Below are 26,669 nucleotides of genomic sequence, written 5' to 3' on the forward strand. Positions count from 1 at the left end.
CCCATCAAAATCACCTATACCTTCTGGCTGCCAGAGTCAAAGTCAAGCTCTTCTTTCAGAACCAAGGCCTGATTTCATGACCACTGGTTATGTCAAGGCCTCAGGGATCAGGGTACATGCCCTGAGGAAGAGAAGAAGGATGCCTATACAGATGTCAATTCTTGTGACACAAAGACATTTGCATGTGCTCTCAGGTAGGTGACACCTAATACCTGGGTTGCCTGCAATTGAGCAGCACTCCACACCCTCTGACCTAGTTTAAAATCAAGGATAACTCTTGTTCTGCAAAAGAAGTGAGGGCTAAGCTTTCTGTTCTTGGAATTTATGTATTACACTTCAATCTGGGTCAGGGCCTTGATTTTTCTCTTTGTTCTACTTTCTATGAGGGATCAGGAAGGTCATGTGAGGTTGTCATCGGTCCCTGATGGACTTCTCTGTTCACCTCTGTATTAGTTATGTGTGTCTGTGTAACAAATTATCTCAAAATGCAGCAGCTTAAGACAACAAACATTTATTATCATACAGTTTCTGTGGGTCAGGAATCCAGGCAGCTTAGCTGGGGTTAGGTTGTAGTCAAGCTGTTGGCTGGGGCTGAAGGTCTCAGTGGAGAGCTTGATTAGCACGGGGGAGGGAAAGGATCCCTTTCCAAGCTCACTTGAGTGGTGGTTGGCAGGCCTTACTTCTTTTCCACAGGGCCACTTTAGGACATGGAAGTTGGCTCCCCCAACAGTGAGTGATCCAAGACAGAGTAAAAGACAGAGCACCCAAGATGGAACTCACAGTTTTTTTTTTTTTTTAATATTTATTTTTTAGGTGTAGATGGACACAACACAATGCCTTTTATTTTTATGTGGTGCTGAGGATCCAATCCGGGTCCCACCCGTGCTAGGCGAGCACTCTACCGCTGAGCCATAATCCCAGCCCCCACAGGTTTTTTAATAACCTAATTTCAGAAGTGACATCACAACACTTCTACCATATTCTAAATGTTAGAATCAATCATTGGGTCTACACTTAAGGAGAGGGGATTGCACAAGAGTGTGAACACCAGAAGGCAGAGATCACTGGTAAGAAGCTGTCTTACGGGCTGTCTACCACATCCTCCACACAGTGCTCTGAAACCCCAGCAAAGGCCACCTTATGTAGAGAAAGCAATGTCTATGTGCACCTTCACACATTTACACCATCTGCTAATTACTCCTGGGCATGCAGAAATACTGAATATTCATGAAATTGTGACTGGGAAATTTGGAATCACAACACTGAATAAAGAAATATTCTGCTCTTGTTTTAGCAAATATGGAGTATCACATGACTATCTTTATATATAAAATATATTTATGTATGCTCTGGTTGGACACAATACCTTTATTTTATTTATTTATTTTTATGTGGTGCTGAGGATCGAACCCAGGGCCTTGAATGTGCTAGGCAAGCACTCTGCGCGGCTAAGCCACAACACCAGCCCTCACACAACTATCTTTAAATGCCTGGTGGCCATTTCTCACCTAATTGGTTGCCTTAAGCAAAATGCATTAAGGACTTACTTCTACTACAAAACTGAAATGGGCAATTCCTCCTTCATCTCCTTCCCCCGAGTAAGGTGATATAATGAAATTGAAAGAATTATAATTATGGAGTCTAATGATGCCTGTCTGTCTTTCTTTCTGAACTGGGGATTGAACCCAGGAGTGCCTTACCCCAACCTACATTCCCAGCTCTTTTCATTTTTATTTATTTATTTATTTATTAAAATTTTGGTACTTGAGATGGACAGAATGCCTTTATTTATTTTATTTATTTTTATGTGGTGCTGAGGATTGAACCCAGTGCCTCACATGTGCTAGGCAAGTCCTCTGCCACTGAGCCCCAGCCCTTATTTTTTTCCTTTGAGACCGGGTCTTGCTACATTGCCCAGGCTGACCTGGAATTTGTGATCCTTTTGCCTCAGCCTCTTAAGTAGCTGGGATTACAGGTGTGCACTACTGTACCTGGCTTGATAAACTTATTTCTTAAAGCAATATTATTTTTCTTATAGAATATGCTTTGTGTTAATAATGTGCCATTGATGCTTCTAAAAACCAGAACTAGGGCCTTAACAGCTTCAATGTAGAGGATTTGTATTGCTAGGACAGCTTGGATCTTCATGCTCCCAATCTTTGGGTGATTCTGTGGCTTTCGAAGTATTAACACAGACCTGGGAGTCATTTCCCAGATGTTATTTTCCATCAGTTTTACACCTTTATACCTTTCTGGACAAAGACTGCACTCAAGTCTATGATTTTTCTGTCCTTTAGTAAAAATATGAAGCTTTGGAAGGGAGGTTTTTTTTTTCCCGACCCACATGGGGAAAATGGGAAAATTGTCCAGCCCTCACTAATTGAGCCACCGTTCACAGATTCCAGTTTTCCAGGGCAAGCTACAATGAAGGGAATGTTCCTGTTAGGAAAAGTCCTCCACTGCAGTTTTGACTGCTTTTTTTTTTTTTTTTTTTTTTTGTAAACCACAGCAGAGGCTAACCCCGGTTTCCATCCAGCTTTAGAGGATTACGAATTTTTCCTTGAATACTGCTGTTTAACTACTTTGTTGCTACTTATCAGTAACCCAAAGGGTGGCTTTCTATTGTAGTTTTTAAAAAGGTGAGCAAATTTATTTCAGGAAACGATAAAATTTCAAAATTACTATTGCCTGAAGCCTGAAGTTCACAGGACTCCACCAAAAGACACTTTTGTCCAGCGACGAAACCCTGAGTGCATCAGGCCCCCAAATGATCTTCTGAGATAGAAATAGGTGGAAATCCACGGAGGAGGACTACGAACAGAACCACCATTTTGTAGCCCCAACTTGGGCGCTAAAATAGCCCCTGCAACCTAATACCTGGTAAATGTCCTGCGCATGCACAACACGTGAAAGTGACAGGACAATCGCACAGGCTTTTTGGGCGAATATACTGACAGGAGACCCGTGTTTGAGGGCCTAGTTCAGACATTTAGGAAAACAGAGCACACTGCTTTCTCACATGACCTTTCCAACCCCAACCCCAAACCAAAAAACCTTTCCTTTCCCTCCCTCAGCTGTGTGTGTGTGTGTGTGTGTGTGTGTGTGTGTGTGTGTGTGTGTAGGGGAGTGTTTTTCCAGGAACTTCAGTTCTCTAGGGTCTCCGGAACTCAGTCCCCAGGTCCCTAAGCCCAACACCACCTCCCAGACCAGCCCGAGAGCGGGTCACCTCGGCGCGGCTCCTCCGAACACAATTCCACGGCTCCGGGAGGATTCGGTGGAGGGAGGCTTCCCCAGCGGCTGCATTTGGTAGAAGATCGCTCAGACTTTCTGGTTCCCCGCGCGGCCCGGGAAGCGCAGAGCCCAGAGCCAGCTCCCCGGCTCTGGGCGCGCAGATCCCGGGCGCGGGCGGGGCTGGTGGCTGTAGGGCCCGGCGCGCCGCCGCGCGAGCAGTTGGGTCACAGCCCAGGCTGCGCCGCCCGTTCTGCGAGGAAGTGACGACTGCGCCGTCCCGAGAGCAACAAAGTTTGAGTCTGCGGGCCGCGCTTGCTTGAACCCCGCGCCCCGCGCCCCTCGGAGCCGCTCCGGGATCCAGTGCACAGGTGAGCCGCGGGCTCCGCGCCCCTTTCCGCTGCCGGGGTGCAGATGTGGGGCTTGGAAATGTTCTGGGGCTCAGGCTACCAGGCGCGGGCGGGGATGTGGCGGGCCGGGCGCGGTGGTACCGAGGAGGCACTGCAGGGGAGGAGCTGGGCGGCGGGGATCAGGGCCCCTGGCTGCACCCCTAGAGTCGCTGCTTTGCTACAGGACTTAAAACAGCTAGGGTTGCAGCCAGGCGGGTTCCAGGCGCCGTTTGAGAGAAAAGGGGTGCGGGGAAGGGGCTTCCCGGGGCCTACTCTGGGGCGGCTCCTCTGTCCCACGCCCCATCCCTGTAGACTGGCGCAGCCACCCCCATTCCACTCCCAGCGTTTCCCTGGGAAACGTTCTCTTCCTTTTCGTAGCCCTCTACGAGGTTGCAGGAAGGAAGTTACAGGAACTTTCCCCCCACTTTTATTTACTTGGCCCTCTAGTGAATAGAGCAACTCAGAAGTTTGGAAAAACCACCCTACGCATTTCCAGAAAACAAAACCCGAATTGCCCCCCAGTCCCTTTGCAACGAATCCCTCCTGACTCCCCCACCCTTATCTCTTCCCCCTACCGCATCCCGAACCTGAAGGTAATCGCTAAGGCCTAACACTTTGCAATTTAGCCATAAAAACTGTCAGCACGCCCACGTACATATGTGAGTGTTTTCTATATAAAACCCAGAAAGCCGCTTCCAGTGGACTCTGTAGCATCTCGTTCTTTTCTGTTTTCTAAAACTGCTAGTGCTGCAGGAATGTGCCTGGAAACTCTGACGGTGGTTCCCGCCGCCCTCGGTAGCCTCGTGGCGCAGGGTCTTTTAAAGAACAGCTGAGAAGTTTATGACATCCCTGAGGAGTAACTCCAGGCTTGGCGGGCCGGGCGGGTGGCGCCCGGGCTCCCTGGTTTGTGTCTGCAACTGTAGCAGCAGCAGCCCGGCGGGGACTCGAGATGTGTGCAGGAATGTGTGTCCGAGCGGTGGAGACTCCGAGATGGGATGTCTAGAGGTTGAGTGGTGCAGTTCCAAGCAGCAGCTTCCTGCCGGCCTGTAATTACAGCGTGATTGCACAGTCAGGCATTGTTGGCGTGGATGTTTATAACATAGGCTATTGTGCAAGATCTTGGTGGTGGCGAACAAAACGCAGATTTGCATTGCAAATGCCCAGGACAGATCTGGGCCTGAGCTGCAAGTCTCTACGTTCTTTTGCCCTTCAACCTTAGCTAGGTGATTTGTTTCCTTGCCTCTCCCTTAACCTTTGACAACTTGCCAAAGGCCTGAGAGTTGGAGTGAACTCGTGAGGGCAGGATCCCTCCTCTCTTAACTTAGGCAGCCTGGAAACTGTGCCAGGAGCTGTACCCTCATTTGTGTCTGGAGAAAATGTGGGATGACGTCAGCAGGTAAAGGAGCCAGGTGATGGCTATCAACCTCTCTAAACGGGAAAGCTGTTTGAATTAGCAGAATTGCATGGGTGACTGGACTACTAGGAAGACTTGTCAAACCATGTGTGTCTGAGTTGGCCAACTCCTCTTGGGTCTTGAAGTGTCACCTGCAGAAACTTAATGCGGGGCCGGGGGGGGGGGGGGGGGGGGTCCTAATTCCTTTATTATGTTCTGGCCACAGGGGAAAGATACTTTGTGGCCAAAGAAATCTTTCTGGGGTTTTAAAACTATGTCTGTGATGGTGTCTGGGGCAGGGGCAGGCAGAGGAATAACTCACTGCACATTTTCTCCAGTGGCGCTCCCTGAGGCCTGCTTCCAAAGTAAGGCCTGCAGTACAGACCAGGTGGTGGTCTGTACATCTACTAAGATGCTGCTTGCAGGAAGGGACTCAAGCCTGCAAGTGTGGAAAGAAAGCAGTTTCTTCTTGAGGGCCTCAGAGGTGGCCAACTGTAGTAGAGGGATCACACAGTTCCTCTACTACATTGTCAAAAACATGTACTGGATTTGTGCAGGGCCATTCTTCTCTTATCCCAAATCTCAACCAGCTTACACCCTGTCCTACGCAGAAGACTCACAGGGCAGCACTCAGCCCTGCTAGGTTGGTGTGTGACTCAGTGGCACCACCCCACTGCAGTGCATGGGCAGCCTATCTGCTCAGTGTGGCAGGCACCGATGACCCTGGAGCGCCTCCATGCCTGGCCCTCTTCCCGACCAAACAGCTGAACTTCACCTGGAAGGAATATGCTGTTTTGCAGGCTCATGCCAGCTGTGTATCATGTGCACAGTGACCATTTGTCAAACCAAAACATTAGGGGACAGTCCCTGGCAGTCCCACCTATGTGCTTCCAGAGACTCCAGGACAAACATGTAAAATCAGGACAGTTCTGGAAAGCCTGGGATGTCTGGTTACAGTTGCCACAGGGGAATGAGGTTTAGAGCAAAAGCCCCATTGCAGTAGGAGCCACCCTAGATTGCATAACACCCTGTTCTAGGGACATTTGGTTTTTTACTGAACTTGACTGTCAAGGTCCTGGTCAGCTGCATCACCTGACTGGGACTGTTTTAGTGAATGCCTAATGGTGCCCAACACTTGGCATGAGGGCCAGAAAAGGAGCCCAAAAGAAAGCAAGCTTTGAGTTTGCAAACCTTTCAGGGGTTAAAAATGCCCAAAGGTCCTAGAGTAGCTGGAAGAGGACAGGGGAGGGGCCTCTTGCAAGGATCAGAGAAAGAAGTGGGGTTCCTTGGAGTGGTGGGTCTACCAAACAGTTGACCTGTTTACTTCTTCAGCCTGGCTGAATTTTGCACAAAATTCAGGCCCTTTCCTGGGCTTGCTTGGCTTTGCCTTTGCATTCACAGAGCTTGCCTTGCAATGGGACACAGTCCAGTTTAAGACCAGAAACTGAATCCTGACTTCCTCTCCCACCTTACATAAATGCTGATTTATGGCTTGAAGTTGCTGCCCAGTTCATGGCCTCTGAGCAGCTCTGCCTGCTGCCTTGCTGTGCACAATTAGGGACAGTAATGTAAAAGCTCTAATTCAAAACTTGACAGATTTCAAAATAATTTTAGTGTTCCAAGAGGAAAAATACTGGAGTTCAGCAACTCCAGCAGAAAACCCCAGTGTGCTCCTGAGGGAGGCAGATGGAGAAGCCCTGTGGAAGCGGGTGCTCTTAGAATGGAGACCTTTTATGCTGTCCAGACCTGATATGTATTTTTCTGTTCATCTGCTTCCTCCTGGCTACCTTACTCCTGACACGGCAACCCAGTGTTTTGACGTCAAAACTTACCTCCAAAAAAGGAGATTGAGCACCCCCAGCTGAAGAGGGCATTCCAGACCCTTAAGAAAGCAGGTCACTTTTCCAGATGCCATGGCTGGTAGTTCTGTAAGTCTAGTTCCTTCTTTAAAGCACCCCTCCTCCCCTTCATTTCTCATTCTCACTGAAGCATCTCTTTGTGAGACTCTTAAACCTTCCTTTTCTGGTCTACATGACACAGGGCAAAAGCGTTAGGACTTTCTGTCTGAAGTGCCACTTGAAATTCACAGGGCTTTGAATAAGCCCCAGATAAAGGGCTGCTCTGTAATCTCACTTAAAATGCCTGTTTGCCAGGGTCACCCTCCTACTCAGCAACCTTCAATGACTCCCCACTGTCTGCACGGTAAGAGTCAAACTTCTGGGCTGGTAGTCAGGGCCTTCCACACAGGGGTCTGGACTCCACTGCTGTCCTGCCCTAATTCACAGTCCTGACCCAGTGACCCACTCTGGGTGTTAGTCCAAACCACCAGTGGCAAGCATTCCTACCTCCCATGCTTCCCCGGAGGCCCAATATGCCTCCTTCTTCTCTTCCCCTTGGGTCAGCACTACTCCCCTTCCAGATCTGTTCAAGTTCCCTTCCTTAAGAATTTCCCTGCAACTTTAGTAACACCCACTGGGGCCTTGTGTTGAAGAAAACCTTGAATCTTGGTCTAGGGATTTTCAGCTTCTCTTTTGGGTTGTGGTTTTGCTCCTACCTTTGTTCAGCTCCTTAAATGTGCCTGTAGTTGGGTAAAAGTCATCACTTTTGAACTAACTGGAAGCCCTTGTTTTATTTTGTATATGTTTGTATCTCCAGACCTGGTGCTCTACTCATAGAAAGTTCCAATAAACATTTGATAATCATACAAATGGACTAGTTGTCAAATTTCTCCGCTTGTACCTAAGTGCACACGCAAGCCAAGAACCATGGTTCCTGATCTTATTTCTAAACATTGACCTAAACCTGCCTTCGCCTGCTTGCCAGCCTCTCTCCAGCTCCTCTTGGTTTGCACTTCGTTAGTTTTTCTCCATTCCTAGCACCTTTTTCTCCTGGGTATCAGACTTCATCTGTCCAGCTGTGGCACTGGATCCTTGTTGTTCTGACTTGGCCTGGTTGACCTGCCTCACAATGGGCTTCTATGCTGTGGTGTCAGTCCTGAGGATTGACGGTTTGTTGCCTTGGGTTGGTCTGGCCCTCTTTGGGGACCCGACAGTTAGAAGGAGGTAGGATCAGCTTTCTGGCAGGTCTTATGAGAAGAGCAAAGAGCTGCTTCCAGGTTGGCTGCAGGCTTGGGCTTTGCCCAATCAGGTTTGAAACTATAAAACTAGGCTAAACTATAAAACTGAATCTTGGGGAGATCTTGGCTAGCTCTTGACATTGGGCTTGATGAGGAGGATTCCACAGCCTCCACCCAGTTCTCAAGCGATTCATCACAACCTTATTTTGTAAGCTACATTCTTTCTTTTTTAATCGAGATATAACCTGCATACCATAGAAGGTACCCTGTAAGCTAGATTCTTTAAATTTTTTGGTCTTATTTAAAAATAAAATCTGGTAGGTTCTTTCTTCCTCAGTTTTGTCTTTTTTATTTGCAGCACTAATACATACAGTTTACAATTCAAAATTGTATATACAGTGCTATACAGTAGAAAGTAAGTCTCAGAAATAATCTCAACGTAGACAAGAGATTACTATATATGTATATATGTATGTAAATGTAATAGGATTAGAAAAACAAGTATCTATCCCCGGCCACACGCATGCCAGGCGAGTGCGCTATAGCTTGAGCCACATCCCCAGCCCTACAGTTTGACATTCTTTACCCATTCTTCCAGATGTAGTCCTAGCAGATAGAAGAAAACATACATACATACATAAACAAATGCTAACAAATGATACACTAAGGTATCTTGCAAGGTATAGATTGTTCTATATCAATACATTCAAAGCTGACTTACTTTTTTCCAATGGCTAAATTGTATTCCACTATATAAAAATGATATAATTTATTTTACTAGACACTTATTGAAGAACATTTGGTATGTTTCCAATTCTTTGCAACTACATATAATGTTGAAGTTAATATGTTGAATTCACTTTTTTATTTTTTATTTTTTGGTACTGGGGATTGAACTCAGGGACACTTAAACACTGAGCCACAATCCCAGCCCTATTTTGTATTTTATTTAGAGAAAGGGTCTCACTGAGTTGCTTAGTGCCTTGCCGTTGCTGAGGCTGACTTTTGAACTCGTGATCCTCTTGCCTTAGCCTCCTGAGCCTCTGGGATTACAGGTGTGTGCCACCACCTCCAGCTTAAATTCACATTTTTTTTTAAAGAGAGAGAGACTTTTTTTAATATTTATTTTTTAGTTTTCAGCGGAAACAACATCTTTGTTTGTATGTGGTGCTGAGGATTGAACCCAGGCCGCACACATGCCAGGCGAGTGTGCTACCGCTTGAGCCACATCTCCAGCTCCTAAATTCACATTTTTTTAAAATATATTTTTTAGTTATTGATATTTATTTATTTATTTATTTATTTATTTATATGTGGTTCTGAGAATTGAACCCAGTGCCTCACACATGCAAGGCAAGCACTCTACCACTGAGCCACAACCCTAGCCCTTGAATTCACTTTTAATTGAAAAAATTTTCATGACCATTATAGGGTGAAACTGGAATTTCCATAGAAAATTATTTCTGAGAAGTTATATATTATTAGTGAATTTAACAATTCAGTATTTTCCAGGATCTACAGTTTCACAAAATGATCATCTTTTAGTTTCCTTAGACATTACACAAATATTCAGAAAGAAAATACTTAGAAGAAAAAAATAAGGGCTGGGGTTGTAGCTCAGTGATAGAGCGCTTGCCTAGTACATGTGAGGCCCTGGGTTCGATCTTCAGCATCACATAAAAATAAATAAATAAAATAAAGGTAGTGTGTCCAACTACAACTAAAAAATAAATATATATATTTTTTGAATTTTAATAATTATTTATTTTTTAGTTTTTGGTGGACACAACATCTTTGTTTGTATGTGGTGCTGAGGATCGAACCGGGCCGCACACATGCAGGCGAGCACGCTACCACTTGAGCCACACCCCATTATTGCATTCTTAATTGATTTTTTTTTTCATTTTTTTTTTTTTTGCAGTGCTGGGGCTCAAACCTGGACTTCTATAAGTTGAACTTTGTGCAGTATTACTGAGCTCGCAACACACTAGCCTTAATCGATCTTAGTTGCTATCCACCTAATTAAGTCCCCAAAGTCTTCTAACCAGATTCATTTAAGTCTAAGTCTAATGTTAACAACAAGATCACTTAGTGTTTTCTAAGTGTGGATCATAGATTGTGCAATGCCAAGGAGATAAATTCTCCCATTTCCCATGAGACAAGGAGAAGGCCCAGGAACATAGAAGTGGCACTCCTGGAATAGCAGGTAGTGTGGCCAGCTGTCCTTGCCAGGCCTTTATGCACTAGCCATGGAGCGCTCACCACTGAGCCTGGCACAATGAGGGGTGCAAAGGGATCCCACATGCTTCTTCCCCCACAAGGTATGCAGCCTAGTTTCTGACACAGGTCAGACCCAAAGGGAAGAGCTGACTAAGGGAGAATCTGTCACTGGGAAGATGGAATATGGTGGAGTCGTCAGCATGTGAGGTGAAAACTGAAACTATAATCAAAATTAACCTTGAAAGTCCTTTAAGAAGACACTAGGTAGGCAGCAGCCATACTGGCTCTTGATATTTGAGTTTATCTGAATGTGTTCCTTTAGTCTTAGAAGTTGTAGTTTCGCCAGGTTCAGTGGTGCACACCTGGAGTCCCAGCAACTGGGGAGACTGAGGCAGGAGCATTGCAAGTTCAAAGCCATCTTCAGCAGTTTACTGTGGCCTTAGGTAACTTAGTGAGATCCTGTCTCAAAATAAAAAATAAAAAGGGCTAGGGATGTGGCTCAATGGTTAAACGCTCCGGGTTCAATCTCTGGTTAATAATAATAATAATAATAATAATAATAATAATAATAATAAGTTGTTTCTAAGGTTGAGTACCAGAAGTGGGGGCCATGTAATATGAAATAGGCATGTGTTTAAATGCTACAGCCTCACTCAACACACAGAGATGTTTGTTCTGTGATATCCCCATGGCAGCAGACTCTGGGCTCTTAGCCCATGGGCTAACCCCTGATTGAAACAGCGGGTTTATGCGGCTTTTGCTTGTTCTGTTTTTTTCCTTCTTTCCCTCCCTCCCTTGCTTTCTCTTCTTTTCTTCTGCTGAGCTTGACTATTTGAATTTGTATCAGTTGAATGGACATACTAAGAGAGTCCATTGTCAAGGGCCTCATGAGAAGATCATCAGACTGAAAGTTAGGAAATAACCATATGAGGTTAAGCAAGAAAAGCCCTTAGAATGGACGAGCAAGATGTAATAGAGAAGAGACTATGGAGTAGGTTTAAACCTTTGTTCACCCAAGATTGCAGATGAAAGCTCATGCTTGGGTTGCCCTGTGCTTGGTGTGGGGCTGGGAGAGGGTAGTGCCCATGTGTAGTGGGCACCTTGCTGTAAGGCCCTGACCCACCAAGTGCCCTCTCCGGTCTCCCTATTGCATTATAAGGGGTCTACCTGTGTGAATCTGTCAACTTCCTCTTCAGACATCCTAGGGCAACTCAGAAGCTAACAACTATGCTCTGGCCCCTTTTGCACTTGCACTAGAAATGATGGGAAGGTTCAGGTTTTCTTTCACCGTCTCTCCAGGGAAGCTGTGCTGACCCAGCAGATGGCTTTTAGGATCTGACTTCTGTAATTATGGACAAAAAGAGAACAGGCCCTAGCCATAGCAGGGCTAGCCTTGCCCCTCATGCTTTACAGGGTGCTTTCCTTCATCTTTTTCATTCTTTCACACACTCATGTGACTTGCATTTATTGAGCTCCTACTGTGTGCTTGGCTCTGGGGATACAAAGATAAAGAAGATTCAGGCTCCCCCTTTCAGGTGCTCACAGTCTGAGGGGAACAATCATGCACAAAAGCCAAGAACATTAAATACCACAGAAATCAATGTGAAAGTGTTCAGGGATTTCCCGGACTCAGGAGAGGGGATTGGTTACTTCTTCCGGGGGTGGGAGGTAGGGGGAGCAGAATGTCAGGAAAGGCCTGGGACGGATTTGTGCCTTTCATATTGTCTGTGCTCAGTTACTTCTGTGGCATTAATGAACAAGAGGCTGCCCGAGGGGCCCAAGAAATGAGTAGGCTTCCGCCAAGTGGCAAGGGGTGTCAGGGACAGGGAGCAGCTCAGGCAAGTCCTGGAGGCAGCACACAACACAATCTGATTGGGAACTAACTGAATTGGAGGGTCATGAAGGAGCAAAGGCAGGAGGGGCAGGCAGGTCTTAGGCTGGCCATGCTTTTTGGCTAAGAGGTTTGGACCTTCTTCTGAATCAGTAGGGGCTGCTGAGGATGAGATGGAGTGTGTAGTGGCACCTTGCTCCAAAGCCTGGCCCCTGTGTTCCCTCTTAAGGCTCCCCATTGCATTATAAGGGTGTGAATTGTCTACGGACACCCAGAAGGTAGATCAGATTCTCATTCATTCTCTCTCTCTCTCTCTCTCTCTCTCTCTCTCTCTCTCTCTCTCTGTGTGTGTGTGTAGTATTGAATACAGGAACACTCTACTATTGAGCTACTAAGCTATTATCCCTGGCCCTTCTTTATTTTTGAGACAGAGTCTTACTAAGTTGCCCAGGCTGGCCTCAAACTTGCCTTCCTCCTGCCACAGCCTCTCAGGAATGCTTCCCAGCTTGATGTGCACATTTTAGGTAGACCCTACTCACAGAGGAAAAGATGGAGGCTTAAGCACGGTGTTGTCCCAGAGGCCAGAGGAGCCAAGTCTTGTCCTTGGGCAAGACTCACAGAGCTATAGGGTATTTGTGGGGTACTACCTTGGTTTTCAGGCTAGAGGTTGGAGTTTTGGCTTCTGGTTTTGTCTGTGGCTTCAGGTTGAAGGAAATGCTGAAGTGACCCAGCTCTTAGGTCTACAGATAGCAGGAGCTGAGTCTGGCAAACTTGAGGAGAAAAGGAATTTATTGGAAGGGTATATGGTGGCTCAATGAATGTTCTGGAAGGCTGTGAATAGCAAGTCTCAGAAATCAATCAGGACTTATGGGAAGTTGAGTGACCAGAACCAAAGCCAGGATGGTGTAGACATTGGCTTGTGTTCACTGCTGTGAGCAGACTTGGAGGCTACCATTCCCTCCAGAATGTGTTCTGAACTCTACAGGACTTTTTGTGCCACTTACTCTAGGGGCAAAGCCCAGGTTGAACATCCAGTCAGCCCAGGTTCATATGCCTGTTTCTTGCTGTTGGTCCTGAAAAACAAGGCTCTGGAGACTGCAGCTTTCTCATTGGTAGGTGCAACTCTGCTTTCCATCAGGACTCAATGTCAGTTGCATAAAACCAGGACAGGGGTGCACATGCTTGGGGGATAGGTGTCCTTCATAGAATCTGAAGCCCATTCTAGACCTCAGACTGGAGTGATTGGGCAGTGCTGGATGCAGGAGGAGAAGACAAGACGTTCCCCTTGGACCACTGAACACATCCATGTCATGTTAATCTTTTTGGACATCTTTCCAAATTCTTAGCTCTAGCTGAGCTTTAGGATTCTTATATGCTCTAGAGATCTGAACATCTCATTAACAATTGGGTTTCTCCTCTGGAATCTAAACTATTCCAGTGGAAAAGAATCATCCACATCTGGATCCTGCACATTGGATTCCACTTGGAAAACTTCACCACTGCATTCTGAGGACTTCTGTTTCTCTAACAGGATTCCTTTTCTGCTCCTCTTCCGGGGTTGGGCAAGACTCACAGAGCTATGGGGTATTTGTGGGGTACTACCTTGCTTTTCAGGCTAGAGGTTGGAGTTTTGGCTTCAACCTGTGAAAACAGTTGAGTTCCCTGGTGCCCAAGTTGTTCCCACGACAGCAGCAGGCACCTTTTTAGTTCTGAAGATGTCAGTCTATTAAGTGTTCTACCCAGTCTCCTGCTAGAGAGAGCCAAAGGAGCTCAGGCTTTGTGTACCTGGGGATGTTGGCATCAACTTCACATCCTTGCCCACTTTTCTCATGCAAAATCCAGGTGAGCTCCAGCCCCTTCCTTGTCTTAGATAGTCTAGTTATAGTTCTTTGAAACAAGGGCCCCTTGATTGGAATTGTGGTTATTCAATTCCAATAACCTTAGACAAAGGAATCAATTTCCAAAAAAAAAAAAAGAAAGAAGAAGAAGGAGGAGGAGGAGGAGGAGGAGGAGGAGGGGGAAGAAAGGAAGGAAGGAAGGAAGGAAGGAAGGAAGGAAGGAAGGAAGAAAGGAAGGAAGGAAGAAAGAAAAATGTGGTGTTGAACTTACCAACTCTTGGCTATGGTGACTGTGAGTGGGCCAAGACTTTTCTTCTGGTGCCTCCAAGTGGAAAGCCACTGCTGGCATGATGCTGAGTGTATCATAGGCTGGGTTCTTGCAGCCCCAGACTGGAAGTAATCCTCGTGTTGGTCAGGATGGCCCCCAGAAGGGGAGGGGACAGGACGTTCCTGGACAGTATTGACTCTGGCCTAATTTACACTGAACTTACCCATTTGTGTCAAGATAAAATGAAATTGTGGAGATAAAAGTGGGAATGAACTCTCAAAGAACCTGAGTTATTTTACCAAGACACAGCTTTAGTCATGTCACTTTTTTTTGGGGGGGGGGGGCGCAGTCCGGGTCTTTGCTCTGTTGCTTGGGCTGGTCTAGAACTTTCAGGACTCAAGCCATCATCCCACCTCAGCCTCCTGAGTAGTGCTTGGGAGGTACAGGCACACCCCACTGTGCCCAGTTGATGTTACTCATTTTAACAACCTTTGAGAACTGTGAGAGAAACCCCGCCTTCCTCAGAATGCCACCCAAGGCCCTCATTCGAGCCTCAGCCCACCTTCCCAACTTCTCCTGCTCCCCCCTTCCAACCTAGTGCAGCTCTTTATGTTCCATCCCGCTCCTGGCTGTACTTTCACTCCTCTGGGTTTTGCTTACTGTTGCCTCTGCATGGAATGCCCTCCCAGCCCTTTTCCTCTTGGCAGATGCCCACAGGGTCCGCCAGAAGTCACCTGTTTCCAGGGTACCCTCCTGAGCTAACCACCTTGGTGTTTGTGCCACTGAACTTACCTACTGTAGAGTGCTAGAGGCAGCTGCAGGTGTGTCTGGTTCCTCATCTGCCTATTAGATTGCCTGGCACCTCATAGTGTCTCGTAGTAGGGCCTGGGAGGGATGGGGGGGGGGTGTAGTGGACCTGTGCTCAGGTGAGCAGGTGTGCTTGGTGAGCAGGTTATCCACATGATCGCCCCCAGCTTTCCCTTTAGCATGGTGCAGCTGCCACGTTGGTTGCTCTATGTCTTCCTTGAGGCTACCAACAAGATCTTGGTGAAGATGGGAAGGGGCTTTGGGGACCCAAAGCCTGGCAACTGGCCTTGCTCACTCTGAGAACTCTGACAGGACATTCTGAGAAGGGACCTGTGTTGAGGAGCTGGTTTAAAGGTGGCAAAGACTTTCCTTCACCTCAAAGAAGGATGGATACCATCTGCCCTCAGAGGACACCTCGGTTTCTATGCCCAGCACTCTCTACTGGCTTTCTGCAGAGAACAAGTCAGCCGACCATGGGAGGAGAGACTGGTGCTCTTTCAAATGAAAGCTCTGTTCAGCAGGTCACGAGGCTGTCAAACGGGCTGTGGCTCTTCCTGTTGCAGGGTGAAGAGGAACAGATTTTTCTGACAGTGACTTCAGGGTACAGCAGGAACCCCAAAGCAGGAATATGGGGTCTCAGTTTGTCTATGAAATGGGGGTGGGGTAGATGACATGAGTCCTTTTCCACTTGGAAATTCTGCAAGCCTGTAAACAGAGGCTGGCAGGAGGTGTCTCTGTGGTGCCTCATTAGTGGGACCTGTAATTCTTGCAGAAGCAGTTCTTGTCATTGAATAGTTATCCTGGGGTCTGTATGCCACTTAGAGAATGCTGTGGGGAACAGCTTTCCCACCATGGCTGATGAACTGGACTATCTTTCTAGAAAGACTTTTCTTTTTCTTTTTTTTTTTTAATATTTTTATTTTTCATTTTTTGGCGGACACAACATCTTTGTATGTGGTGCTGAGGATGGAACCCGGGCCGCACGCATGCCAGGCGAGCACGCTACCGCTTGAGCCACATCCCCAGCCCCAGAAAGACTTTTCTTTGGCACACCTATATTCCCAGCTACTTGGGAAGCTCAGGCAGGAGAACTGCAAGTTCAAAGCTAACCTGGGAAACTTAGTGACAGGAGAAGTAACTCAGTTACAGAGTACAGAGTTTCTTTTAGGAGCCCATCAATGTATATCTTTGTCCTTTAAAAAAAAAATAAAATTTGTTTAATTAGTTACACATGATAGAATGCATTTTGACACATCACTCATAAATGGAGTATAACTTCTCATTCTTCTGGTTGTGCATGATGTAGAGTGATACAGGTCATGTAATCATATATGCATATAGGGTAATAATGTCCAATTCCATTCTCCTATCATTCCGACCCCTATACCCCCTCCCCTCCGATATCTTTGTTCTTGGCCCCTGGAAGATGAGCTCAGGGGGAGTCTGTGTGGTGGGAGGGGTGGGTTCAATGTTCAGGGAGGTGTTGGCTCATTTTGGGAGGGACAGTGTATGGAATCTGCCTTCATCTTTGTCTCCCTGAGGCCTGCTTTCTCTTCCCTTTCCCCTCCCTACACTTCTCAGCCCTCTACCTTCCTATTCACATTTTTCTGTCCTCCTGCTTCATCTCTCTCCACAGCAAATCAATTGTGCTGCCTCTAGGATCCATTCAATCATAAGGTGTTACTCCAGATGCCCATCACACTGGGGAGTTGGGAAAAGTACATTTTAAGAGGACACCTGTGTGTGAGACCCTGGGTTTGATCCCCAGCCCTGAAAATAAAAAAGTAGACCTTGATTGGTGGGATTGAGAGGTGGCGCCAGGAAAACTACTTTAGAAAATAGACCATCCAGGTAATTCACACAGAACAACATATATTTTAAAATGTAAGAAAATATTAATTTTTCTTACTAGTATTACTCTTGGGAATTAATTTTAAGGAAATAATTCTAAAAAGGAATAGAGCTATAAGCCTAGAGGTATTATTTATGTCATCATGTTAAATACAAAATAGCAAACAAAACAAAACAAAAACAACCCCATACTGTTAACAGCCTTGATGTTCGGCGTGGCTGTGGAATTCATGATACTTGAATGCCGAGGTATATTGTGCTGTTGTTACATTAATGATGTGAATTCATGGGAAAAATTTGAATTTTGGTGAAAATAAGTAAAACACAAAATTTGCCTATGCATACATTGGGTGAGTGCATACATACTGGGTACATGGGCAGTATTAAATTAACATAATGTAAATATTGGTTTTAGGTGAATAAGTTATTGCATGTTTGAAATTACTTCATATATATATATATATATATATATATTCCATACTTTTTCTTTTTTAAAGACAAGGCCTTAACATCACAGACTTTGGATCTGGGTGGGAAGGAGGCCCAGGGAGGGACCCCAAGCCTCCCATCTGTTACCACCAGGAAGCTGGAGCTGCTCTGTCTTATCAGCCAGCCTTGCTGCATGCAGGGGCTGGAGGATTCAGATTGGCCTGGCTGCACAGGCTGGCCAACCATATAACCTCGGGGTTCACCGCATGGACTCTGCCTCCTACGCAGGGGCTGGCAACCCCAGGTGGCCTCAGAGCCCCAGAAGATTGTTCACACCTGGGTTTCCAGGGAACCAGCTGGGTGAGCATGTAACCCTTGAGGCTCTGAGCCACCCACTCACTGTGGCCCCAGCCACAGCGGGAGGGAGCTGATTCTCTCTTCTGCAGTTCCCAACAGGCAGCAGGAGGGTGTGTGTGCTTTGCAAGCTGACCTCCTGCAGCCAGCCTCACCCAGGTGGGGCCCCAGTGAGGTAGTGTCTTGGGTGTTTCCATTCTTGCACACATTTCAATATTGAGTTGCTCTTTAGTGCGAGCCTCTTGAAGTCCCACATTCATCCCACCCGCCTCTGGCTTAACAGGCAGGGCCTCTGACTCCCCATCTTACCAGGAGCTCTTCTGGGACGTGCAGCTGCAAATGGCCCTGAGGCTATGCAGCCAGTCTTCTTCTGACCTATCAGCTGTGGTATCTCTAAACTTCAGGTGCCTAGTGAATGGTCTTCTCACTCACCACTCCCCCTTGTGTTGGCCTCTTGTGCACAGCCTTGGCTTCAGAATAGGGAAATTTCTTGGCTTATGAATTCTTGCTCAGCCTTTCCCTGAGTCCAGCCTGGGAGTGTGACCAGGACAGGAAATGGAGATTCCTTGGTGTTGTTTGGAGTCCTGAGGTGGTTGGGGGTTGGACAGCCCTGGGCATAACTTGAGTGGGCAGGTTGGAGCTTGCTAGAACAGAGGCCACTACAACAGAATGCTTGTGAAGGGAACTAGGCCCAACTGGGGCCCTGGTTACCTCTAAAACATTATCTGCTAAAACCAAATTCTAGGACTGTAAAGATTTGGAGTTTTTTCATTTTGTGATCAGACTGAAATAGAACCTGTGGCTGGAGGTTTGTCAGGGTCAGAGAGGAACTGGAAAGAGCAGGGGCTTAGGGCTGGCTGGGATGCTCGTGAAGGGTACCCAGACCTGTTTCACATCTTCTGGGACAAGTAGTGCTTGTGTGTGTGTGTTTGGAGTAGGAGAGGCAGTGATCCATAGGCTTCCCTAATATGTCATGTTCAGTCCTAGATGTCCTGGCCCCAGTCTCATCCTCCAGTGCATCCAGCTCAGTACCCATCATTGCTGATGGCTGGAAATATTAACTTCCACAGAATCTAAGTAACAGGGTGTCTTCCTGAGTTTAGGGCCCAGTTTGTCTCAGTTCCCTAATTTAGAGACCACGTGTGTGCCCCAGGGTTGTCAGCAGCTCAATTTTTTTTTGAAGCTTAAAACACATTTCCATAGAAACAATGCTATAAATGGTGATTGGGTTCCTAGGCTAGCCCACAAAGAGCCCTGGTACCACCTCAGAAGCTGCTGAAATATGATATTAGTAAAATTGAGAGCGCAAAGGCAGCAGTAAGAGTTAGCACCAGGATGTTAGAGGTTAAATGGTGTGGGTTTATTTGGGTAACTTTGTTTTCTTCTGTGAGAGGTGTCTTTCAAAGTTCTAGAGGCCTTTCTCCTGTCTAGTCATAACCCATCCTCTTCCAGTTTGCATTCCTTCTCCCGTCCTCATCATCGGGCCAAGGGCCTGGGTCTTCCTGCCCCTGGGACTGTGCCCTGAGCTATTTTTATGATGGTGAAGTCCTTTTCAGTGGCCCTTGCACCAGGGTCATGATCATGATCATCATGGTTATCCTAGTCCTTATTGTTATTTAAACTATCTTTATCAACTTAACAGAATAAACATTGCACTCTAACAATTTATACTGCTTAGAATTCTCTTCTGATTGCTTCTAAAGGTCCCTGTGAAAGTGTTAACATAAAACTTTGTAAGTCCCCCTCAACATACTTCTTTGTGCTGATTTTGTCACTTCACATGATTTCATCAAGTAGTTTCTTTGGATTGGTCCATTTATTGAGCTCATTCATATTTTGCTCCATTACCCTATCATACCATACAAGAATCTGCATGGATTTCATTTTTTTGTTGTTCTATATACAGGCACTACTCTTGTGGTGGTATTTTAGATTATTTTCACTGTAATTACGTGGTCAGAGCCTTAGACTGTGGCAACACAATGCCAAATCACATTCTAGAAAGATTTAAACAGTTTATGGTAGCACAGTAACGTATGTGCAGTGTTCCCCCATAACCTTGCCAACGGCTGCATTCTTGTCTTATTTATTTACTTATTTTCACGTTGACTGGGGCCATAATGGGGCCTTAATGGTGTTCTAATTTGCATATCCTAAATTGCTGCTGAGACTGTACATTTTTCCTCTTGATGATTTGCTGTTTGTGTTTCCTCATGTGTCAAACCCTGCTCATCTCCTGCAACTGGGGAGCCTCCTTCTTACATTTATCTCTGTGAACCACTTTCCTGCTGGGAAACAGAATCCTTCCTCCTTTCCTCCCTCTCTGCTGCCAGTCGGCGCCACCCCCATCCCCACCCCCCTTCTCTGGTTCACCACCCCAGCAACTCTAGCCCTCAGCCCTCTGACTACTAGGGGTATGAGTGACAGATACTAGGGATCCCTGGAATGGGAGCTGAAGGGCAGGCGGTTGAAGGGAGGCAGGAGGCTTGTCTGTATGGTTCTTGGGGTGTGTGTGTGTGTGTGTGTGTGTGTGTGTGTGTGTGAGATAAAGTGATCTCCTTGGAGGAAGCTGCTCTGAGAGAGTCTGGGGAGGCCCTGCAGGCTGCTAGAGCTGGAGAGAGCACTGGAGTTCATCTAGTCTGGGGGGCTTGCACAAGTGTGATGATAAATGACAGTGACCCATGGCCTAGGAAGGGGTGGGACCAACAGAAAATTGGAATGTGTGAGTTGCAGCCAAGCACCATCCCCCTTGCAGAAGGAAGGCTCACTGTGGCCTGTGTTCTATTTTTTTTTTTCATGATGAACCAGAAATTCTGAGTTTTAAAATGTCTAAAAAGTTTAAGTCTTCTGATTAAAAAAAAAAAAAAGTTGGTAATAAATTCAATCAAAATAAAACATAATATATGGGTGGAAAAAATACACCCGTGAGGGAAAATGGCTTGTCAGGCTGCAGTCTATGACCCCTCATTTTATTTAACTTCCTTATTGGGGAAACAGGCCCAGAGAGGTATTCTCTGTCATATCGTAGAGAGAGAGAATCAGGGTCCAAGGGTTGAATTCCATCTGTATGACCTTGGGAGAGCCATTTAACCTTTTTGAACCTCAGCTTCCTTATCTATAAAATGGGGATAATGGCTTCCTCCCAGGGTGCTGAGTGGATCCAGTGGGCCTGCATTGTGTCAAGCGTGTAGCAGAAGCTTGACAGAAGTTAGATAGGTCCTATGTAGGGTCATCCAGAAAATTAGAGGAAGAACCAGGTTTAGAACTTTGCTCACATGATTCTCAATCCAGAGGTTATTCTATATAGACCTGCTTTCATGGGCATTTCTAGAGGTCATTTTGTGAAAATTTCAGGGCTACTAAGCTCAGATACAGCTCTGAGGACTTGGCACTGTAGGCCCCAGAACCAGGAGACCGAGCGTCAGTTGTAATAAGAATAATAACACCATACACCATTGAACCCAAGAAGCCATTGATTATAATATGCATCATTATTTTATGTACTGCTAAGAAAGAGAAAATGTTGCTAATTAAGCCATACATGCAAGCTGGGTGTGGTGGCACACTCCTGTAGTCCCAGCTACTTGGGAGGCCGAGGCAGGAGGATCACTTGAACCCAGAAGTTCAAAGCCAAGCTGAGCATCATAGTGAGACCCCATCTCTCTCTTTCCTCTCTCTCTCTCTGTCTCACACACACACACACTCACACACACAAAAAAAATCATATGTTGTCCATTTGAAGAAGCATCCTGATTTCTGAGATATTAGAGTGGGAAAATACCTTTTGAATCAATGAAATAGAATAGGAATAAAAGTAATAATGATATGTTATATTTTATTATTTAAAATTTTCATATATACTGTTTCATTCATGCATTTATCACAAGCATCACCACAGATAGCAAGGGGAGGAAGATCTAGGCTGTGCCCTTGAGGACCTCTGATCCTGGACCATAGATCGCTCATCCCCAAGATGGTACAGGAAGCAGAGCAGAATAATATGTAGTCAATGGAGTAAAGATAACCAGGATGCCATGGGAGTTTAGGGGAGAGATGACTCTTCTGATCCTTAGGAGCAGAGGCCAAGAAGGTGTTTGGATTCCAGGGTTTATTTAGGAAGAGCCCTCAGTAGGAAGAAGGCAGTGTAGACAGGAAAAGCAGTTAAGCAAGGAAGGATGTGTTGCTGGAGCCCACAGGGAGTCCCACAGCAGGAACTACCCAGCACAGAATTGGTCCCACCAGAGGCTTCTTTGGAGGACAACTGTGTGCTCACAGTTGCTGGGGGATGAGACATCAGCCTGATAAAGGGGATCCGGGAGAGCTCCAACAGGATATACTCCAGCAGTCTTCCTCTGCTTGGAGTCAAGGAAGGATTCCTGGAAGAACTGCTGTGGGTTTAACTGCAGATCAAGGAAGAGGGAGGCGGAGTATGAGTGTGAGGAGTAAGAGAATGAGAAAGCAAGTGTCTTGGGGAACTTCAGGTTCTTTGGCAGTGGTCAGGATGGGGCTGGGGCAGAGCTGGGTGTTGTGTTAACAGTCTGGCTACAGACCCAGCTTTACGCAGGAGCTATGGGGAAGAGGAGCACTCTGAGGGCAGTCTGGATGTAAATAAGACTAGAAGCAAGGAGATCAGTTAGGAGATGGGGGAAAAAAATTATAGCCAACACCTATCAAAGATTTAATGTGTACCAGACACTTGTAAGTTCTTACCATCTTCATTTTGCAGATGTGAAAACTAAGTGATTAAGTACCTTGCTTCAAGTCACGAGGTTAGCATGAGCCAAATTCAGGTCTTAACCTATGCTTTTAACCTGCACGCTCCCTTGAAGATGAATTTTAGATTCTAGTCTACCACTTATCAGTATTTTTTTTAAATTTAAAAATAATGCTTTAGGACTGGGGTTGTGGCTCAGCAGGAGGTAGAGCACTTGCCTAGCACGTGTGAGGCCCTGGGTTTGATCCTCAGCACCACATATAAATAAATAAAATAAACATATTGTGTCCAACTGCAACTAAAAGATAAATACTTAAAAAAAAAACTTTTAAAAATAATACTTTAAAGCATGCCCCATGGCACTCATTTTATCTCTGGGGATCCCATTTCTCCTGGATCACTGCCACAAAATAGGGAAGCCAGGCACCAGAGGACAGTCAGTGAGGGTCCAGGGCTCCTTCTGCAGGGAATGTGGGACTGTGCTGAAGTCAAGGCTCAGGGAAGCTGGCAGCTCTCCCTCTGTGAAGAAGAGTGTTTCTGTTCCGTGCCCTCCCTGGCAGCCACACCTGTTTTGTCCTTCTCCCTCCACCAAGCCAGACGTCTCTCCCAGAGTGACAGCAGCAACTGGGAACATCTACAGAAGTTCCCTCTCAGGGCTGACAAAGGCACTCAGAACCTGGCCCAGGCCTGTAGGGGAAGGAGGCCAGGGAGGGGCAGGTGGGAGGGTCGAGAGATGCAGACAGCTGTGGGCTGGTGTGGCAGGCATGGCCCTGCCCCAGAACAGGTGAAGTAAGTGTGAGCTGAGAGGGGGTCCCCTGGGGTTTCCAGGGTATTAGAGAGAACAGTGACATCTCAATATACAATGGCTTAACTGAGTGCCTGGGGTGGTTTTGAGCTCTCTGCTTCCTCAAAGGACCAGGTAAGAAGGGTGAGGAGGTGCTGGGGTTGTATCTCAGTGGTAGAGCATTAGCACGCAGCGGGCACTGGGTTTGATCCCCAGCACCACCTAAAAATAAATAAATAAAAGAAAGGTATTGTGTGTATCTACAACTAAAAAAATATTTTTTAAAAAAAGAAAGAAGGGGTGAGGGGAAGGTACAGGCGTCAGAGTGGTGACAGCACTGTGGGAAAGAGTGGTGGAAAGGACACGAAGGGTGGCCTTGGAGGAATACCTCAAATGGGACACTGAATAAATGCTGGAAAACGTTTCCCTGGGCAGATCCCAACAGAGGTTCCTAACAGAGGTATCACTCAGTGGGGTCTTTTCAGGAGGAAAAAAAAAATCTTGCCTGGAAAGGGAGAAGCTTTTTTGGGAGAAGGAACTTTAGGGTAAAATAGTTAAGAATAACAGGTATAAGCCCCTATGCTTACATAGCATGCTGCAGTTGTAAAACACTCTTTTGTCCAGTTGATCCTTTCAGGCCCCTTGAACTTGGGCACTCTTTCCTCGTTCATGCAACCAACATGGCACATCTATTGGGAGCCAAAAAAAAAAAAAAAGTGAAGCTCAGAGAAGGTTAGCGGCAACTTTCCTAAGATCATGCAGTAGGTTTATTTTAGTTAGACAAGACCCAACCTCAGTCCTGGTTCCTTATTATTTTTACAACTTTCTCTTTCTTCTGTTATAACTGTAGGCAATGACGTCCTGGAGGTAGGACCTTTATTCTGCAAAGGGAATTGACAGTAGGAACACAATATGAAACCTGGCATTTTGTGATGCCCTCAACGGTATTTGTTCCCCTGATTCCTCACACTCTAAAGTTTAAGCACTTACCACACTACATGTGCTGGCCTAGATGGAAAGATCCTAGCAGAGAAGGGACAGTGGAAAAAGGCATGCAGGCCTGGGGCAGGTCGGGGTGGTGTTGAGATCCTGGCTTCCTTGGAAGCTTTTATTTTTCAACAGCTTTATTGAGATATAATTGATATACCATAAAACTTACCTTTGGAAGATTTTAATGGTCTGGACATAGGGGGAGGACTATGCAGCGCAGTGCTAGGCCACTCCGAACAGAATCCAGAGCAGAGAGCCAATGCGATGCTAGGAAGCCTCTGAAATAAAACTCTACCCTCACTGGAACCTGGAGTTTGAAAACTTGTCCAAGGTCCTTTGCTTCCTGGAGTGTTTCTTTCTCAACAATTACCTCCCAGGAACTGGAGCTCAGTACTCCTCTCTTTCCCATGCTGTGTGAAGAAGGGACGGTAGGGAAAATATCACTCTATGGGTAAAGTCTAAAGAAAACCTCCCCACCCCCAAACTCAAAAGGTCACCTTCTTAGTTGTCCCAGAGGCTTGAAGGAGGTGCTAGAGCTTCTAAAACCAAAACTTTCACTTCACATGTCAGTGATTCTGCATTGTCATATCTGCAGCAAGACTGACCTGCAGGTCTTTCCCGGAAAGGCCGCAGCTTTCTTTGCACATCCTCTTCTGCCTGCTGTGGCTATAGACTTCTCCTCCTGCCAAGCAGGGAATAGTCTCTGAGTCCTCCTTTCCTGAGCACCCATGTGCCCCCTTTCCTCTCTCTGAGATGGCCCAAATTTGGAAGTTTAGTCTGAACGAAAGGTTGTGCTGCGCCAAGGTGAGCAGGGTTCCTTCAGGGTAACTGACTTTTCTGTATCTCTTGCGTCCACTCCCCATGCTGTTCCTGGATCAGGCAGCCCAGTGTGGGACAGGGAGGAAGTCCTTGCAGGACAGAGCTGGGGAGTGTCCTTTGGAGTGGCTCCCACTTCTTTCCTGGAGGCTGGGCCCTGGCGCATGGTGGAGGCTCTTCTAAGAATGTGCTCCCAGCTGGGTTTTCTTGTTAGTTGGGAATGTCCCTGGGCTGGTCTACGCTTGCTCTCTGGGGCTTCCTCTAGGCTGGCCCCAAGCCAGTTGCAGGGGTGGGCCCTCAGGGGAGGTCAGGATGGCTGCAGTTCTGCAGAAGAACCTGGCAGCAGTGGGCACTGGAGGCCAAGAGGTTTGGCTTTTGTTTCCTTCACTTGGATGAGTTGCCAGTGGGAGGGAAGAAACTGGCAAATAGAAAGAGCAAAAAGGCTTTTTACACTGAGTTTCTGAGAGTCTAGCCTCTACTGGGGGTAAGGCCAGGCTACATGCCTGAGTACCTTAGTCCCTTGATTGCTTGCTACCTTACTCTGTGGGAGATTGGAAGAAGAGCAGAGAAGTGACAGATAACTGGCTTGCCTTGTGACCTCGTGCAATGCACATAACCTTTCTGAACCTGAGTCCTCATGCACAGAATAAGAGGGATACAGCTCTCTCACACACAGCCTTGTTCAGTAGGCTGTATGGGAAATGCTGTGAGACTTGTCAGGAGCAATACAGTCATCTTGGATGCTAAATCTGGGAGCCTGGGCTTTTTTCTGTAGAAGGTGGTTTCCCTGGCTCCTCCATTCACTTTTTACAAATGTAGAAAGATGGATCTTAAATTTGATGGCATTTTAAGAGGTCATCGGATCTAGTCCCTTGGCATAATTACTGGTATTTTGTAGATAAGATTATTTTAAGTGGTCATTACTTTGACATATCTGACATGGGACAAATAAGCCCTTTTCCTCTGAGTGAGGTGTGACTTCCTGGTGCATAACAGGTAAGCCAGCCAGCAAAGCTGTAGAAGAGGAGGGAGAGACCTACCCCTTAGGAACTAGTGTAGGTTTTGCAGGGTTTCTAAGTAGAAGGTCCTCATGTTGGCATCCACTCCCTAGGAGGGGTGGGAGGTATGGGAGTGTGGGGGATGGGGAGTGTGAAAGTCCAGGTCCTGTAGGCTCAGGGCGTGTGAGAGAATCATATTCTGCTCTTCTAAGAAGACAAGGGATGCATCAGACTCTTAGGATGGGCCACAGGGAAAAGTAACTACCAAAACAGTATATTCATTCTTCGATGGTTTTTCCTTCAAAGGAAATTCTCTTTTTGACTCATCTCCTTAAAAAAATAACAAAACACCAAAATCATGGAAGGAAAAACAGAGCACTTTCCCCTGAGTTTCCTCTGGTCCTGCAAGACCTCCTGCCCTGCTGCAGTTGTTTCCCATCTTCCCTCCAGTCAAGCAAACAAGCAACAGGGCTTGGACCAGAAAATTATCAGGGGGATATTTAGAGAAGGCAGGGAGAAATGTGCGCCTGGAGAGAAAAGTTTCCCAACCTGGCCTAGAATTCAACCCAGGAGCTTTTCATCACCTAAGTAATGGCCTTGTGGGTCCTTCGTGGGGCCCATTTCTCCATAACCCTGATACCATTGGGAGGCTGGTGGATGCCGGTGGGCCAGAAAGTGACACT

The 26,669-nt window shown here is 46.5% G+C and overlaps 1 protein-coding gene across 2 annotated transcripts in view; it reads left to right on the plus strand.

Annotated features, from left to right (window-relative positions):
* Positions 1 to 3,514: 3,514 nt before the first annotated feature.
* The window catches only part of Mideas (mitotic deacetylase associated SANT domain protein), a 66,664-nt gene continuing 43,509 nt past the window's right edge, over positions 3,515 to 26,669 (plus strand). For both annotated transcript variants that reach the window (XM_026401024.2, XM_026401043.2), the window contains exon 1: positions 3,515 to 3,599. The gene's annotated coding sequence lies outside the window, so the exon portion shown is untranslated. The remainder of the gene's footprint in view (positions 3,600 to 26,669) is intronic.

The sequence above is a fragment of the Urocitellus parryii genome, chromosome 6, assembly GCF_045843805.1.
Source record: "Urocitellus parryii isolate mUroPar1 chromosome 6, mUroPar1.hap1, whole genome shotgun sequence".
NCBI classification, from domain to species: domain Eukaryota; kingdom Metazoa; phylum Chordata; class Mammalia; order Rodentia; family Sciuridae; genus Urocitellus; species Urocitellus parryii.